At 39.6% G+C, this 15,936-nt stretch overlaps 1 long non-coding RNA gene across 1 annotated transcript; it reads left to right on the forward strand.

Annotated features, from left to right (window-relative positions):
- Nucleotides 1-1,191: 1,191 nt before the first annotated feature.
- Nucleotides 1,192-3,007, forward strand: LOC145821213 (uncharacterized). Its single transcript, XR_014363245.1, has 2 exons — nucleotides 1,192-1,323; nucleotides 2,014-3,007. It is a non-coding gene; the product is annotated as an uncharacterized LOC145821213 (long non-coding RNA).
- Nucleotides 3,008-15,936: the final 12,929 nt, after the last annotated feature.

Consider the following 15,936-nt stretch of genomic DNA (forward strand, 5'->3'; position numbering starts at 1 on the left):
AGAACTTTATAACCAAAAAAATTCAACATTATTTGTTAAAAAAAGGCTATTATATTTCAAACAACATATAAGTTAACTAATACAACATAAGTTGTATGACGATTTTTCCCTTCAAATGGAATAACAATGCCTTCAATTGTCTTTATTTGAAACGAGATTCAAAATTTAAGTTCAAATGTATCACAATTGAAAAGTTAAGAACCAAAGTGATACAAGTCCAAAACTATAAGGACTGTTAGTGTAATTCGCTATTACTTTTTTAAGGGAAATTATTATTTAGAGTAAATGCAAAAAAATACATCAATGGCAAACTTTATGAACATTAATAATTAAAATTTTAAATTTTTTTATATATGTGGAAGATAGAAATCTTCTCCATAGGGAAAGCGAGATGAAGTGCTCATTCCTTTATTCTACAAAGAAAAACCAATTCCTCAATGATCACTCTCGACCAAAGATGGTCAGGAGGACCCTCAAACGGTCAAGTCAGAATAATGACCAATCATATGTATTTTGTTAAGAAGTAAGACTTGTTTTTGTTACCCCTTTTGTTTTTCCTTATTTCTCCTTTTATAGTGCTATTGTCTTTAGGGCCTCAGCTGTTGGATTAGCATCTTAATCTAAGGGCTTTGCTGCCACCAGACTTTGTCGGGCACATGGTCAAGTTGTTTTGATCCTTTACTACTGGATCACCTTGCTTTGGGCGGCTTAGATCAGTTCAAATGTTTGTGTCCAACTTGCCAAGCGCTTTATTCGTTGGATTTAGATCATCGGATGGTTGTGTTGTTTAGGTAGGTTGGGCCTACGTCATTATCTCTAGTAACCGATGTCCTTACTGTCGATTAAGAATGGATTTAAGGGCTTCCATGCATTCTTTAGATCTTATTCTAAAAGGTGATTCTACCCAGGCTGTGGTCACGTGATATTGTCTCCTTATCTGACAGATCTTTTGATGGTCTGGGCTTTTCCCTTGGGCCATCCTACTTGGCTAGGCTTGGGTTTTGGGCCTATGCTTTATCCATCCACAATTGCCCCTCTTCGGCTGTCACCTGCGAAGGATTGCCGAAGACGACTTTGCCGATCAAATTGGGACCCTAGCCGTTACTTTTGCACACGCGTCTCTCTTTTGGTTATTTATTTATTTATTTATTTTTTCCATATTAATGATGACATCAATCATCCCATTTTTCCATGCACCGTTTCGCTCCTGACACATTAATTGAGGGAATGTCCCTTGCACTTTATCATTTCACTCACCGTCTTCTCAAAAGTCTATATGCTTTCCTTTCTGTCTGCAGTTTGAAGTTTCAGTGTGGTCTTCTTGTAAGTTCTTCATTTCCTTTCGTCTATTTCTTGTGATTTTGAATGTCCATTCGTTTATCTTTTTCTGCTTTTGCCCACCATGAATCACCTAAGACGTTTCTTTGAGTCCGATGAGAGCATTGCTGAGTTTAGAACTCTATATAATATCCTCGATGACGTCGTCATTCGTGTCTCCATGTCCACTGATAGCATCGCTGAGAGGTCAGAGGAACAGATCACTCTCCCTCTAATAAATATTATTGAGAGGGGAGTTCGATTTTCCTTATATCCTCTTCTTAGGAAGGTGTTTCACTTTTATGGGGTACCTCCTTCTCAACTTTTTCCTAATTTTTTTGAGAATAGCCATGGGCATAATCGCTTTATATGGTATCTTAGGAATTAACTTAGCGCTCCCCGAGATTAGGTATTGCTATAATTCTGTCCCTACTGCAAATGAGAGGTCGAAATTTTATTTTAAGCCCAAATTGGCAAAGCGTCAACTTGTTCAGATGCTTCCTAATTCTGGCAAGGGTGTTAACAATATATATATATATATCATAGTAGAGGGGAATTAGGAGTTCCCACCTGGTGCCTATCAAGTCTAACTTATCCCTAAGGTCACCGACCGACCAGGTTAACCTCCATCTTTCTTCTTGTCGGTGATGCCAATTTTATGATATTTTCTAACGCTCTGTTGTTGTCTTTTTGTAGCCTTTGAAGTCTTTTCGCATCCTAATGACTGGGAGGATCAAGTAAACCTTCCCATTCTTCAGCAAGTTTGGTCGTACAAAGGTCCTCCAGAACAACGAGATCAATGTCGGGTGGCTCATGTGCTGCTTTCTTACATCCCCTACTACGGCATTGTGATCGCAATTGACGGTATTGATCTTGGAGCTGACAGCGGCTTTGATTTCTATATTCTTCCTTATCGTTGGGAGAATATTGAAGACATAGCACCCGGAGTAGAACAACCTCAAGAAGAATCATCTAGTTCAGAAGCTACTATTTCGGACATCTTGCCGCCCACGAATTTTCTAGAGATCGCTGCTGCTAGAAAGCGACAGGGGGATGGCGGGTCTGCTTCAGTCTCCCAAGCTGTTTCTGGTTCCACCACCCTTGATCGGCCCTAACGATCGCTGATCATGGTGGTAGATGATTTCCCTTACTTTTCCATCATGGCCACTACTAAGAACACTCATCTCCAACCTTTAGGCCAGAGATCAGGTACACGTCTCACTGACCAATCAACAAAGGTCGAAAAAAAGATCTGATCAGAGTCTTCTGCTGCTGCTACTGTTTCTTTTCCAACCTTCACCTTAGAGATGGCAGTCGTCGGATCCCCAATCATTCTCATGCTCGCTTTAAAGAATCGATAGATAACTGCTAAGATACATATATACCCAGCTGCAGCAACCACAGATTCACAGCTAGAGGCAGAGCCATCGCTGCAGAAGAAGTCAACATTGATATCTTGTTCATCACAGCTCTGTTTTCCTAAATGCTCTTCAGAAAATATCTGTAACAAACATAGCTATAGTGTTAATGTTTGTTAGGTAGTTAGAGTGTTTGTTAGCTGAGTTAGTTATTGCATTAGTTACTGAGTTGGTTAGTTAGTGACTGAGTTAGTTAGATATTTTTCCTATATAATATCTTGTACAGTGTATATGTGATTCGTTGAATAAAAAATTAGAAAAGTCTTTTAATCTTTTCATGGAATCAGAGCCATACTAAGCTCTTACAAGTATTCTTCAAGCTTCATTCATGGCAGATCCTGTTTCTTTACCTTCAAATCTTCAGTCTCTTCTGTCCAATTTTGGTTCTCTCATTACTGTTAAATTTGATTCCACAAATTTTTTGATTTGGAGAAACAAGCTCCATAATATTCTTCGAGCTACAGGTCTTCTTGGCTATGTGACAGGTACAACACCTTGTCCTCCATTTGAACTTACTGATTCCTCTGGAAAATCTGTTTCCAATCCTGCATATCTTCAATGGGAAGCCATTGATGCAAATCTGCTCACATGCTTAACTGCAACATTATCTTCATCCGTATATTCATCTGTTCTTCATCTTCATAGTAGTTCACAAGTTTGGCAAACACTAGAGAAGAAATTTACTTCTGTCTCTCGATCGCATATTCATCAATTGAAGAACAAGCTTCATACAATTCGAAAGCAATCTTCTTCTATTAACTGTTACCTTTCATAGATCAAAGAAGTTTCAGATCAGTTAGCTCTGTCTGGTGCAAAGGTTGAGGATGAAGATCTTATTCTTCTTACCTTAAATGGCTTACCAGACGAATATGATGCATTCAAAACATCAATTCGTACTAGATCTACTGCTGTCTCTATGGAAGAGTTGTGTTCCCTACTTGGCTCAGAAGAAATTCACATCGAGAGCAAGATCAAGCATTCGTCCAAATCTGATTTGCATGTTGCGTATTCAGCACCCAAAGGTTCCACTTCTAATTTTAGTTTTGATTCTGGTTCTGGTTTTGAAGCACAACACTCCATTCTTGGATCATATCCTCGTCCTACTGCTAGTGGTAGATCTCAGTACAGAGGAGGTAGAAGTGGTAGATATTTTCGTGGCAATAGATCTCATAATCGATTTTCCAACAATCGATCAAGACCATCAGCCTACTCTGGTTCTGTTTCCTCTATCTGTTAGATCTGTGGAAAATCAGGTCATCTTGCATTCGACTGTTGGTATCGACTTGATCCACATTATCAACCTTCAGCAACTGCTTCTTCCAAGGCTTATGCTGCTGCTATAGCTTCTTCTTCTTCAGATTCTCCTGTCACTTCTTGGTATATTGATTCAGGAGCAACAACTCATTTCACACATGACTTGACCAATCTTCAGCAGTATCAAGCCTATCAAGGCTCAGATCAGGTTACAGTAGGCAATGGCTTAGTTTTACCTATTCAACATGTTGGAAGTGGTATTCTTCCAACACCTCAATTTTCTTTTCATCTGTCCAATCTTTTGCATGTTCCTTCTATATCATCCAATCTCTTATCTGTTCATCAATTAACCAAGGATTATAACTGTCTTGTTATTTTTTATTCTGATTCTTTTGTCATTCAAGATAAACACACCAACCAGATTCTGCATAAAGGATCAAACATCAATGGCCTTTATTAGTTGCCTCCATCCTCCTTTATCTGTCCTAAGCAACCACAAGTTTTTCAGTCATCTACTGGTTCAGTCTCTCCAATCTCTGATTTGGTGTGGCCTCAAAGATTGGGTCATCCTTCTGTTTCCAAGCTTCAACACCTTGCCTCTCATCTTCCAAATAAAAAGAGTTTTAATAAAGTCATAGATTGTACTGACTGTTATGTGTCTAAAAGTTATAGACTTCCTTTCAAATTGTCTTCTTCTTTTAGTGATAGTCCTTTTTTTCTTGTACATGCTGATGTATGAGGGCCTTTTACTGTTGATAATGCTCCTTTTCGATTTTATGTTTTGTTTGTTGATGATTGTAGTAGATTCACTTGGATCTATCCCTTACATTTTAAAAGTGAAGTCTATGAAAAATTGCTTGAGTTTAAAGCCTATGCTGAAAATCAATTTCATACATCTCTTAAAATTTTAAGAATTGATGGAGGAACTGAATTTGTAAACAAAAAGGTTGCTTCTCTTTTCTCTTCTCGTGGTATTATTCATCAAACCAGTTGTCCTTATACACAAGCACAGAATGGTGTTGCTGAGAGAAAGCATCGCCATATCACTGAAACTGCTATCACTCTGTTTTATCAATCTTCTCTACCTTTGAAATATTGGTTTGATGTTGTTGCTGCAGCAGTTTTCCTTATCAATAGATTGCCTAGTTTTGTTCTTTCTAATCAATCTCCATTTCAGATTTTGTTTAAAACACTTCCAGATTTTTCCTTTTTCAAGGTCTTTGGTTGCCAGTGTTTTCCTTGGTTAAAACCCTATACCACTCACAAGCTTCAACCTAAGTCCTTATCTTGTGTCTTTTTAGGCTATCATCCTACTGTCAAAGGCTATAGGTGTTTAGATCCTATTAGTGGCAAGATATTTGTTTCTAGGCATGTCATCTTCAATGAATCCTATTTTCCTTTTGCTTCTCCTACTCTTTCTTCATCTTCTCATATCTCTTTGCCTCATGTTCATCATTTCTTTTGGCCTTCTTCTCTTCCTTCTGCCATTCCCACTGTTTCTTCATCTACATCTAATGTTTCTTCTTCCTCTACATCCTCTTCTTCCTCTAGTTCTCCATCTTCCTCCTCTCCTCTCCATTTTTCTCCTCATTCTCATTCTCATGCTATTCCTATTACTTCTATTTCCATTGATCTTCCTCCACCTATTAATATGCCTTCTAATCTGATTCCTCCCTTGTCTTCCTCAAATGTTCATCCCATGCTCACTCGATCTAAAACATAACCTTCTCTTTGTCTTACAGCCACATCCACTTCTTATCTTCACACTGAACCTCCTACTGTTCAAGCTGCCTTAGCTTCTCCTGTGTGGCTTACTGCTATGCAGGAAGAATTTCAAGCTTTGCAGTAATAAGGCACTTGGGATTTTGTGTCTCTTCCTCCTCATAAAATAGCAATTGGTTGTAAGTGCGTGTATAGAATCAAGAGGAATTCTGATGGTTCTGTGGCACGGTATAAAGCTAGATTGGTGGCAAAGGGATATCTTCAACAAGAAGGTGTTGATTTCCATGAAACTTTTAGCCCTGTGGCTAAGCAACCTACAATTCGTATATTTCTTTGTTTGGCTCGTCATTTTAATTGGCCTATTCATCAATTAGACATATCTAATGCCTTTCTTCATGGCACATTAGATGAGAAAGTGTATATGTTACAACCTCCAGGTTGTACTCAGTCTTCTAATCAAGTGTGCAAACTTAAGAAAGCCTTGTATGGACTTAAACAAGCTCCTCGAGCTTGGTATTCTACTTTTTCTAAATTCCTCCTTTCTCAAGGCTTTGCTAACAGTCATTCAGATTCCTCTCTTTTTGTTCAACACACATCCACTAGTCTTCTTATTCTTGTTGTCTATGTTGATGACATTCTAGTCACTGGTAGTGATCCTGCTCTTCTTTCACAATTTCTTCAACATATGCATGCTGTGTTCTCCATGAAAGAATTGGGGACTGTGTCCTATTTCTTGGGCATCTCAGTTCAAGCCTTATCTCATGGTTACTTCTTATCTCAAACTAAGTATGCCATTGAGTTGCTTCATAAAGCTGGTTTAACTGATTGTAAACCCTGCTCCACTCCTTTAGCTGTCAAGATTTCTTCTTCTTCTTTTTCTTCTTCTTTAGATGAGCTTCCATTTTCCAATCCTTCTTTGTATAGGAGTGTTGTTGGTGGTCTACAGTACCTAACTATTCCTAGACCTGATTTAGCCTTAGCTGTTAACCAAGCATGTAAGCATATGCATCTGCCCACAAATGCTGATTTTCAAGCTGTCAAACGCTTGTTGAGATATGTGAAAGGTACTCTTCACCATGGTCTGCACTTTACTTCTAGTCCCTTAACTCTTCATGCTTTTTCTGATTCAAACTGGGCTGGAGATAGTGTTAATCGCAAGTCCACTTCAGGTTACTGTGTCTATCTGGGTTCTAATCTAATTTCTTGGAGTGCTAAGAAACAGCCCATTGTTTCTAGGTCATCCACAGAGGCTGAGTACAGAGCATTAGCTAATGCCACTGCTGAATTAACTTGGCTGCAACAGTTGCTGAAAGATATGCATATTACCTCCTCTTCTGTTCCTGAGCTCTGGTGTGACAACATTTCTGTAATGGCATTGGCTTCTAATCCAGTTTTCCATTCACGCTCGAAACATATAGAAATTGACTGTCATTTTATTCGGGATAAAGTTGTTGCTAAATTGATTGCTTTGAAATATGTTCCAACCATAGATCAGGTGGTTGACATCTTCACCAAACCTCTTTCTACCTCTCGTTTTCTTTATTTGAAAGACAAGCTTCTTGTGTAGCCATGCTCCATCAGCTTGTAGGGGAGTGCTAAGATACATACATACCCAGCTGCAGCAACCACAGATTCACAGCTAGAGGCAGAGCCATCGCTGCAGAAGAAGTCAGCATTGATATCTTGTTCATCACAGCTCTGTTTTCTTAAATGCTCTTCAGAAAATATCTGTAACAAACATAGCTACAGTGGTAATGTTTGTTAGGTAGTTAGAGTGTTTGTTAGCTGAGTTAGTTACTGCATTAGTTACTGAGTTGTTTAGTTAGTGACTGAGTTAGTTAGATATTTTTCCTATATAATATCTTGTACAGTGTATATGTGATTCATTGAATAAAAAATTAGAAAAGTCTTTTAGTCTTTTTAATAATGCTGAAGTGGCCTCTACAATTATCTGCAGCTTCATTTTTCCTACAGATGCAGCTCGGTTGGCCAAACAATCAGATATAGCTATCTTCTCGCAGGCCTTACACTTTTCTTTAGTGGTAAGTGCTTATCATCACCTTGTTTTGAGGTGTTTTTGAATTCCCGCTAACCCATTTTTCTTTTTCATTTACAAGGTCTGTTCTTTGCTTATGAGGCCACGGCACACCATGAAAAAATAATCAAAATGAGAGGGTGAAGAAGCTGAAACTTCGGCTGGCATCTTCGGAGGTCAAGGTGGCGAAATCTGATAAGAAGCTTTAGACGATAAACCCTGTGCTAATGTCTTCGGCGCATGAGATTATTAGAATAAGCAACTCTCTACTACCCTTATTACTTCCAAGGAAGGCCTCATCGATGTAGTCAAGGCTGCCAAGGAAGAATGATGTAATGAAGCCACCGCCGTTTACAAAGTGTAGTTTGCCAAATTCGAGAACATGTTTATCGAAGATGGCTGGACATTAGCGCTTCAAGCTACCACTGTCCCAGTAAAGTCCTAGCTAAGGAAGAACATTCCTTACCTTCACCCAGATGTTGTAGAAAAGCCCATTGAGGAGACTGCCAATGGGGCTAGAACTGAAGATCCTCCTGCAATAGAGGGATGAGTAGATAATTTTATTTTCTTGTTTTTTTTTTTGTGTGGAATAGTTGTAATCATCGTAAGGTGTAAACATTTTTTGATGATGTAGGCGGTGAATTAGTTCATGGAGGCAGAAATTAGGCTAGAGAGAGAGAGAGATCGTTAGGAAAAAGAGAGACGCAAAATTGAAAAAGTGAGAAGACTGATTACCAATGAAAGGAAACAGATAGCGACCGAAAATAATTGCTTTCAGAGGACCTTACTCGAGTTGATAGTAGGGTTGTGGCAGCGAAATCAGGTCAAATATTGGCTGGAGAGTTTTGAGGCGGTGACCTAGTAACTTGATAAGATAAGATCAGACCATGAAGCCCTGAAAGTTGTGATGGAAGCAATGAAGAGCCAACGGGACATAGAGTTGGAGGCAAATACTGAGGCCACATGGAATGAAGCGAACGCTGCCTATCTTGAACAGATGAACAAGCTAGAGAACTTCTTCTTTAGAGAGGGGTGAAGGACAGCGATGAAGGAGATTGGAGTGACAGAATCATCTGCTTTGTACTCCCAAGTTTCCTTACCGAACCCTGATGTCCCTATTCTGGCTGAATTGAATAGTTTGTAAGGTCTTTGTTTTTTGTTTTTTGGGTAAGTAATTCATAAAATAAAGACAATGAAATTTTACAAGTTTACAAGGGGTATACCCCAGGCTCGCCTAACACCAAAAATAAAAAAACAAACATAACCAATATAAACTACGACTGCACCCCCCTAAGAAAGAGGGGATAGACAAGAACAACTGAAGACACAATAACCCAACTCTGTCCATATATCCTTTTTGTCCCCAAGTAACCCTTACCATCAGAGATAGTAGATGGGAACTTGAGGTGGATATATGGGCAAAGATACAAAAGAAAAAAAAAAAAAACACCACAATGCTTATAAACACAACAGACACACTCACAGAGCAACAACCCTCAAACCGAATCAAAGATGATAACCAACCCAACATACCCCTAGTCTCTACTACAGATAAACACATGGAAGGTCTTTGTTAATTCTAGGTTTTCTCGCCTTTTTTTTTTTGACCGATCGGCTGCGTGGATAATGTAAAGTGCCAACCACACTAGTTGTTATAAGGTTAATAATAATACTTCCTGAAATACATCACATTCCAAGGCCTTAGGAGTACGTTTCCCTGTTAGTTGGTAATTTCAAACACTTCTTCTCCAGCCAGATCAGTGACTTGATATGGTCCGTTCTAATTCGGCCCCAGTTTTCTATCAACCGCCTTGTGGTTTCTGGGCAGGACCTTCATTAGGACCAATTCGCCGATTGTATACTGCTAATGATTCACGTGCTTGTTACAGGCTCAAACTATTTCTTATTATTATTTCGCTAACCGAAATGAGGCCCTTTCACGCTTTTCCTCGATTAGATCAAGCTCTTTCAAAATTAGACTTTCGTTTATGTTATTTTCCACTAGGTAAACTCTTCATGTTGGAAAGTCAATCTCTAACGGAATGACAACTTTCGTTCCTAATGCGAGGGAGAATGGTGTTTCTCTAGTTGCGCATCGAGAAGTAGTTCAGCGAGACCAGAGGACCATCGGGAGTTCTTCAGCCTACCTCCCTTTGGAGGCTTCCAACCGCTTCTTAATCTCGTTCAAGATAGTTTTATTTGAGGTTTCTGCTTGCCCATTGCTCTGAGGGTAAGCCGGTGTGGACTAGTAAGTTTTGATTCCATATTGGCCACATAATTCTTTATATAACCTGTAGTCAAATTGTGCATTGTTGTCGAACATGAGTGCTCTCAGAATACTGAACCTGGTGATTATGTTGCGCCACAGAAATCGTCTGATATCTACATTGTTGATATTGGCCAGTGGTTCAGCCTCTGTCCATTTTGTGAAATAATCTATGGCTATGATCAACCACTTCATATTTCCTGGTGCTCTAGACATAGGTCTGACTAGATCCAACCCCCATTGTGCAAATAGCCAAGGACTCGCGACCGGGTTGAGTTCCTTGGATGGTTGCTGCATGATCAGCGCATATCTTTGGCATGCCAAACATCGTTGTACAAATTGTTGGGCATCCTTTTGCATATAGGGCTATCTATACCCCTAGATAAGGGCTCGATATACCAATAACCTGCCTCCAACACGTGTCCCATATAACTCTTCATGAATTTTTTTTTAGTATGCTTACTATCTCATTTGGGTGGACGCATGTAAGGTAAGGACCAAAATATGACCTTCTAAACAACTATTTTGAGTTATTCATCCAGAAACGCATAGCCTAGAGCCGAATTTGATGTGCTTCTTTTTTGTCGGCAGGTAGTATCCCTTCAAACAGATAGCGAATGAGAGGGGTCATCTAGCTTTCACCTTGTTGGATCTGCCAATGTCTCCTACTGCAATACTGGAGGAAGCGATGGTACCGACCTCAATCTTTCGTCTCTTTGTTTGATCAGTTATTGTGGCTAGGCTGGCCAATGTGTCCTCATGGCTACTTTGATCCCTTCCTATTTGTTGAATCTCGAATAAAAAAAACTGCTCTGGTTTTGGCTACAGCCAAATATTTCATCATTCTTTTGTCGCGGGCTGCATATTTTCCATTCATCTGCTTGGCGACCAACTGTGAATCACATTGAATGCTTATGGAGTCTGCCCCTACTAATTTCATAGTTGTTTGCCCGTTAATAAGAGCCTCATATTCAAATTCATTATTGGTGACCTAGAAGTCTATCCAAGTAGAAAATTCCATTGCCTCTTTGTTGGGCATGGTTAGCACAAACCCTATTCCAATGCCTTTATTTTTTAAGGCCCCGTCACAGTGCATGGCCTATGATACTCCTAACGGGCGCTCCTCTCCTATTTTGGTTCCTTCTTTTGAAGAGAGTTCTGTCACAAAGTCTGTCAGGACTTTCCCTTTGATTGCAATTCGCAGTTTGAATTGGAAACTCTTCATGATGAATCCGGTCTATGAAGGAATTGTTTATGCGAGTGCCCGGAATAAACAATGATGGGATGGGCTAAGAAATAATGTCGCAATTTCCTTACGGTGACAACAAGTGCCAGAAGGAGATTTTTTAGAGGCAAATACCTGGTTTCTACAAAGTTTTGCTTATGTAAAAGACTGGGGATTGCCCATTTGAAGATTCCCTAACGAGTGCTGAGCTCATAGCATGATCGGACACGGCTAGGTACACGTACAACTTCTCTCCTACCTCAGGGCTTGTGAGCAGGGGCGGTTTGGCCAGGTATGTTTTCAACTCTTATAATGCATGATTGCACTCCAGAGTCCACTTAAACCAAGATTTCTTCTTTGTTAATTGGAAGAACAGTCTGCATCAGTCTGAGGATTGGTTAATGAACCTGTTGAATGCCGCTGCCATTCTAGTAAGTGTCTGGATTCCTTTTACCAATGTGGAATGAGTCAAATTGAGCAGTGCTTGGATCTATTCGGGGTTTGCTTCTGTTTCCTGTTAAGTAACGATGTATCCGAGGAACTTCCTAGATCTAACCCCAAAGGCACACTTCACCGCTTTGAGCTTCATCTTGTATTTTCAAAGTATTCCAAACTCTTCTTGGAGATTGGCCGGATGGCTCTTGGCTTCCTGTGATTTGATCACCATATCATCAATGTAGACTTTGAGGTTTCAGCTGATCTGTTTACTGAACATCTTTGTATCCATTTGTTGGTACGTAGCCCTTGCATTTTTTAATCTGATCGACATTACCTTGTAACAATCCTATAGGGGTGATGAATGATGTCTTCTACTGATCGCCCGGATGCATAGTTATCTGGCAGTTGTCTCGGTATGTGTCTAAAAAACTCATCATTTTGTGTCTAGATGTTTCGTCTACTAGTTGGTCAATTTTGGAAAAAGAAAAACTATTTTGGGACATGCCTTATTCAGATCGGTGAAATCCACACAAACTCTGCACTTTTCGTTTTTATTTTTAACGACAACGGTGTTAGACAACCACTTCAGATATTTTACTTCACGAATGGCGTCAACTTTAAGCAACTTCCTAACTTCCTCCTGTACAACTTCCACGTGTTGTGGTGCTAATCTTCTACTCCTCTGTACTACTAGCCTCGAGCCTGGATTTATGTTAAGCTTGTGGCACATCACCGTTGGGTTGATTCCTTCTATTTCATATGGAGTCTATCTATAAACGTCCTACGAGAAAGAACCTTTCCTCATTTGCGGGGTCAAGTAGTATTTTATCAAGCTTTTTCGCGCCTTTATTAATAGGTTGGGTGTCGACCTTCTCTTCTTTTAACTCATGTGCCTAGACTTCTTGAATTATTTGTTTTATGGTAGACAAAGCCATGAACTGTTTTTTCATTGTTTGATCTTCTCATATTTTCCCTATATTGTCCCATTTTGGAAAGCATGCGACCTAGTGGAATGTGGATAGAACAACCCTTATTTTATGGAGTCACGTTCTTCCCATTATGGTGTTATATAGGGAAAACACATTTATCACTTGAAATTTAATTTGTTGAACTATCGCTCTGGCTTTAACTGTTAAAAAGATCTTCCCCAAAGGAAAAACTGGACTGGAATTGAAACCATAAAGTGGTGAATCAACTGGGAGTAGGGCTCCAAGTGATAGCCCCAATTTTTTGAAAAGCTCATAGTACATGATTTCCGAAAAACTTCCTTGGTCTATCAATATCCTTTTAACACTAAATTCCCTGATTTGCAAGGTTACTACCAGAGCATCACTGTGGGGATGATGAACCCATGTCAGATCTTTGTCAGTGAATGAGATCCTTAATTTGGAACAGCGCATTCTTTTGGTGGGGACTTCTGACAAAGCCATCACTTCACTCCGGCGTGTCGACCTCCTTATCTCTTCCCTCATTTAGTTTGTCTTCTTTTTCAAGGGGACTGAATATATCATGTTAATAGTTGTCGTCGACTTGCAGTTATCAATCGCATTATATGTCGCCCAATACCTGTTGGCATACTCTCGTTGGCTCTCTGTGTGATCTTTTTTCATGGTAAAGAGTATGTCCACTTCTTTTAGTGGTCGGCTATTGGTGATAAAGTGTAAGATGAACGCTTGCTGCAATTGCTTCCAGTCACTAATTGATCGAGCTTCTAGTTTATAGTACCAGGGAAGTGTGATATCGTCTAAGCTTAAGCAGAACATTCGGCATATGATTAGACCATTATTGCTCCATAATGTCATGGCTTGAGTATTATGCAGAATGTGGCATGTCGGATCTCATTTGCCATCGTATAGGTTGAACTTTGGTGGGGTGAACCTCTTGGTGGGTCGGCACTATCTATTGCCCGGGAGAATGGCGAAGCTAGTTCTTTTGTGAAGAGTTTTTTCTGAACGAGCTTAGGATTGCCCCACGTTCTTCCATCAAGCCAGCTTCTCAAGTCATTCTTCTAGTAATCCTAGGAGTCCTCTCTTTGAGTGACCTGGTGCTTTCTCTGCATCCGATCAAGGTAGCTGCTGGCTGTTTAACTAGCGGTTCCCTAAGCGTAGTTCTTCTTTGAGGGTTTCAACTTGTGCCACCAACCATTCTATGTGCTGAGCTCGTTGACCTTCATTATCTGGTGGAGGGATTATTTTTTTCTGAGTCTTTAGGTGCCACTTCGGAATTATGGCCAAAGTTTAGACTGGCCGTATTTCCGATCTGTTCGTTCTCATGATCGCTCAGTATCTCTTCTAGAGAAGGATATATACTCATCTTCTTCATCATTCCCACAAACGGCGCCAATTGTGGAAAGTAGAAAGTTTCTCCATAGGGAGAGCGGGATGAAGTTATCACGACCCAACCTTAGTGTGATAACCCTGTTCCGTATTATGCTAATTGATCTTTATTATGAATGTGATTATGTGTTTGATATGATTTGAGTGCCATTTATATGAATATATGTGATTTTGAATTTTTATCTGTTGGCCGTAGGAAAATCTGTTTGATTTTCTACTTTGGAATTTAAATTGAAGGCCTTATCGGCCACAGAAATTGAAATTGAATACGTCGTTGTGATTGGCGTAATTTTTTGAGCCTACGGTGAAATTTAATTGAAAATTTATTCGAATCAAAATAATTAGATTTAGAACGATTAATTAAGCGCCATTAATTAGCTATAATCAAATTTGATTAAGAGAGGGCCTATAAATAGGCCAACTTACACTCACACTCATTTGTTTTGAGCTCAAAATCTGAGTTTATACTTTAGAGAGAGAGAGAGGCCGGCTCTAGAGAGAGAAAGGGGGAGAATTGTGTACTTTGGCTCAAGGTTTGTGAGATTGGAAAGCTAGGCTCAAGAATTAACTTTAATTGTGAGGATTGAAGCTCCTAGGTGAGTAATCAACTCTTAATTTATGAGTTGAGTATGTAAATTTGTGAATTCAAGTGGTATGGTAGCTCATGGCAAAGATTGAGTTGTATATGAAGTTAGAAAACACATGCATGCATGAAATTACTATGAATCACCATGAATTGCCATGAAATTGCATAAGCTAGCATGAATAATGTTGAACATGGAGAATTGGGCACCAATCTTCACATGCATGCATAATTGTCATGGGTTTCATAATAATAAGTGTCATTTGTATGATGTGAAATAGAAATGGAGTCAAAAATTGACATGTATGTTTGATTATGGAAAATGTGGAGCTTATATGAGGGTTGAATGCATGAGCCTTGATTATACAAAAGAAATGTTGATTAATTTTGAAGATTGGACCATGATTTTGAATGATTGGCCTCATATTGCTTACATCCATATGATATATAATGTGTATCCTTATTTTTGGTACCTTAATTTGAGCTTTAAAGCCTTTGAATGTTGAATTTGAGCCTCAAGAACAGTTCTGGAAAACCCAGAATTTGGCATGTCCGCTCGAGCGGGTAAAGCGCCGCTCGAGCGTGAAGTGCAAGCTTCTAGAATATTTTGCAGACATTGATGTCCGCTCGAGCAGGGAAGTTCACGCTCGAGCGAGGAGCTATGTAGAGTGACTTTCAGCTCAAGCATCCGAAGTCACGCTCGAGCGTAAAAATGAGGCAACCAGTACTTTTGCAGACCATGAGGGTCCGCTCGAGCGGGGACCCCTGTTTTAGAAATTTCGCAAAGTGAATTTATGTTTCAGTCTCCGTTCTTTTCCATTTCTAAGCACTCTTAGGCATGCATTGAACATTGTAAATGAATTAAAAGGATAAGAAAGAAGCCTAAGAGGGATGTATGAATTAAGAACGGATTGAATCGTTTGTGACCCATATGTGTTATGTAATGTGTAGGGTCGAGCTCAATGGTGAATCCACCGGCAGAACACTGTGAGTAATATCTTAATAAAGATATTTGAAATATGTTATTTGTCCAGTTGCCTACTTCTATGTAAGTCTTATAAGTTGTTAAATTGAATTGGGGACAAATATCTGTTATGCCACATGATTGGGCCAAAGGTCGTTGGATACAATTGAATGGGCCAAAGGCCATCTGACATAAATGAATGGGCCAAAGGCCGTCTGACACGAATGAATAGGCCAAAGGCAGTCTAACATGAATGAATGGGCCAAAGATTGTATGACATGAATGAATGGGCCAAAGGCCGTATGACATGAATGAATGGGTCAAAGGCCGTTTGATACGAATGATTGGGCCAAAGGCCGTCGGACAGGAACGGTTGGG

This window comes from Camellia sinensis, chromosome 3 (genome assembly GCF_055761805.1).
Source record: "Camellia sinensis isolate YWXY chromosome 3, ASM5576180v1, whole genome shotgun sequence".
Lineage (NCBI taxonomy): Eukaryota > Viridiplantae > Streptophyta > Magnoliopsida > Ericales > Theaceae > Camellia > Camellia sinensis.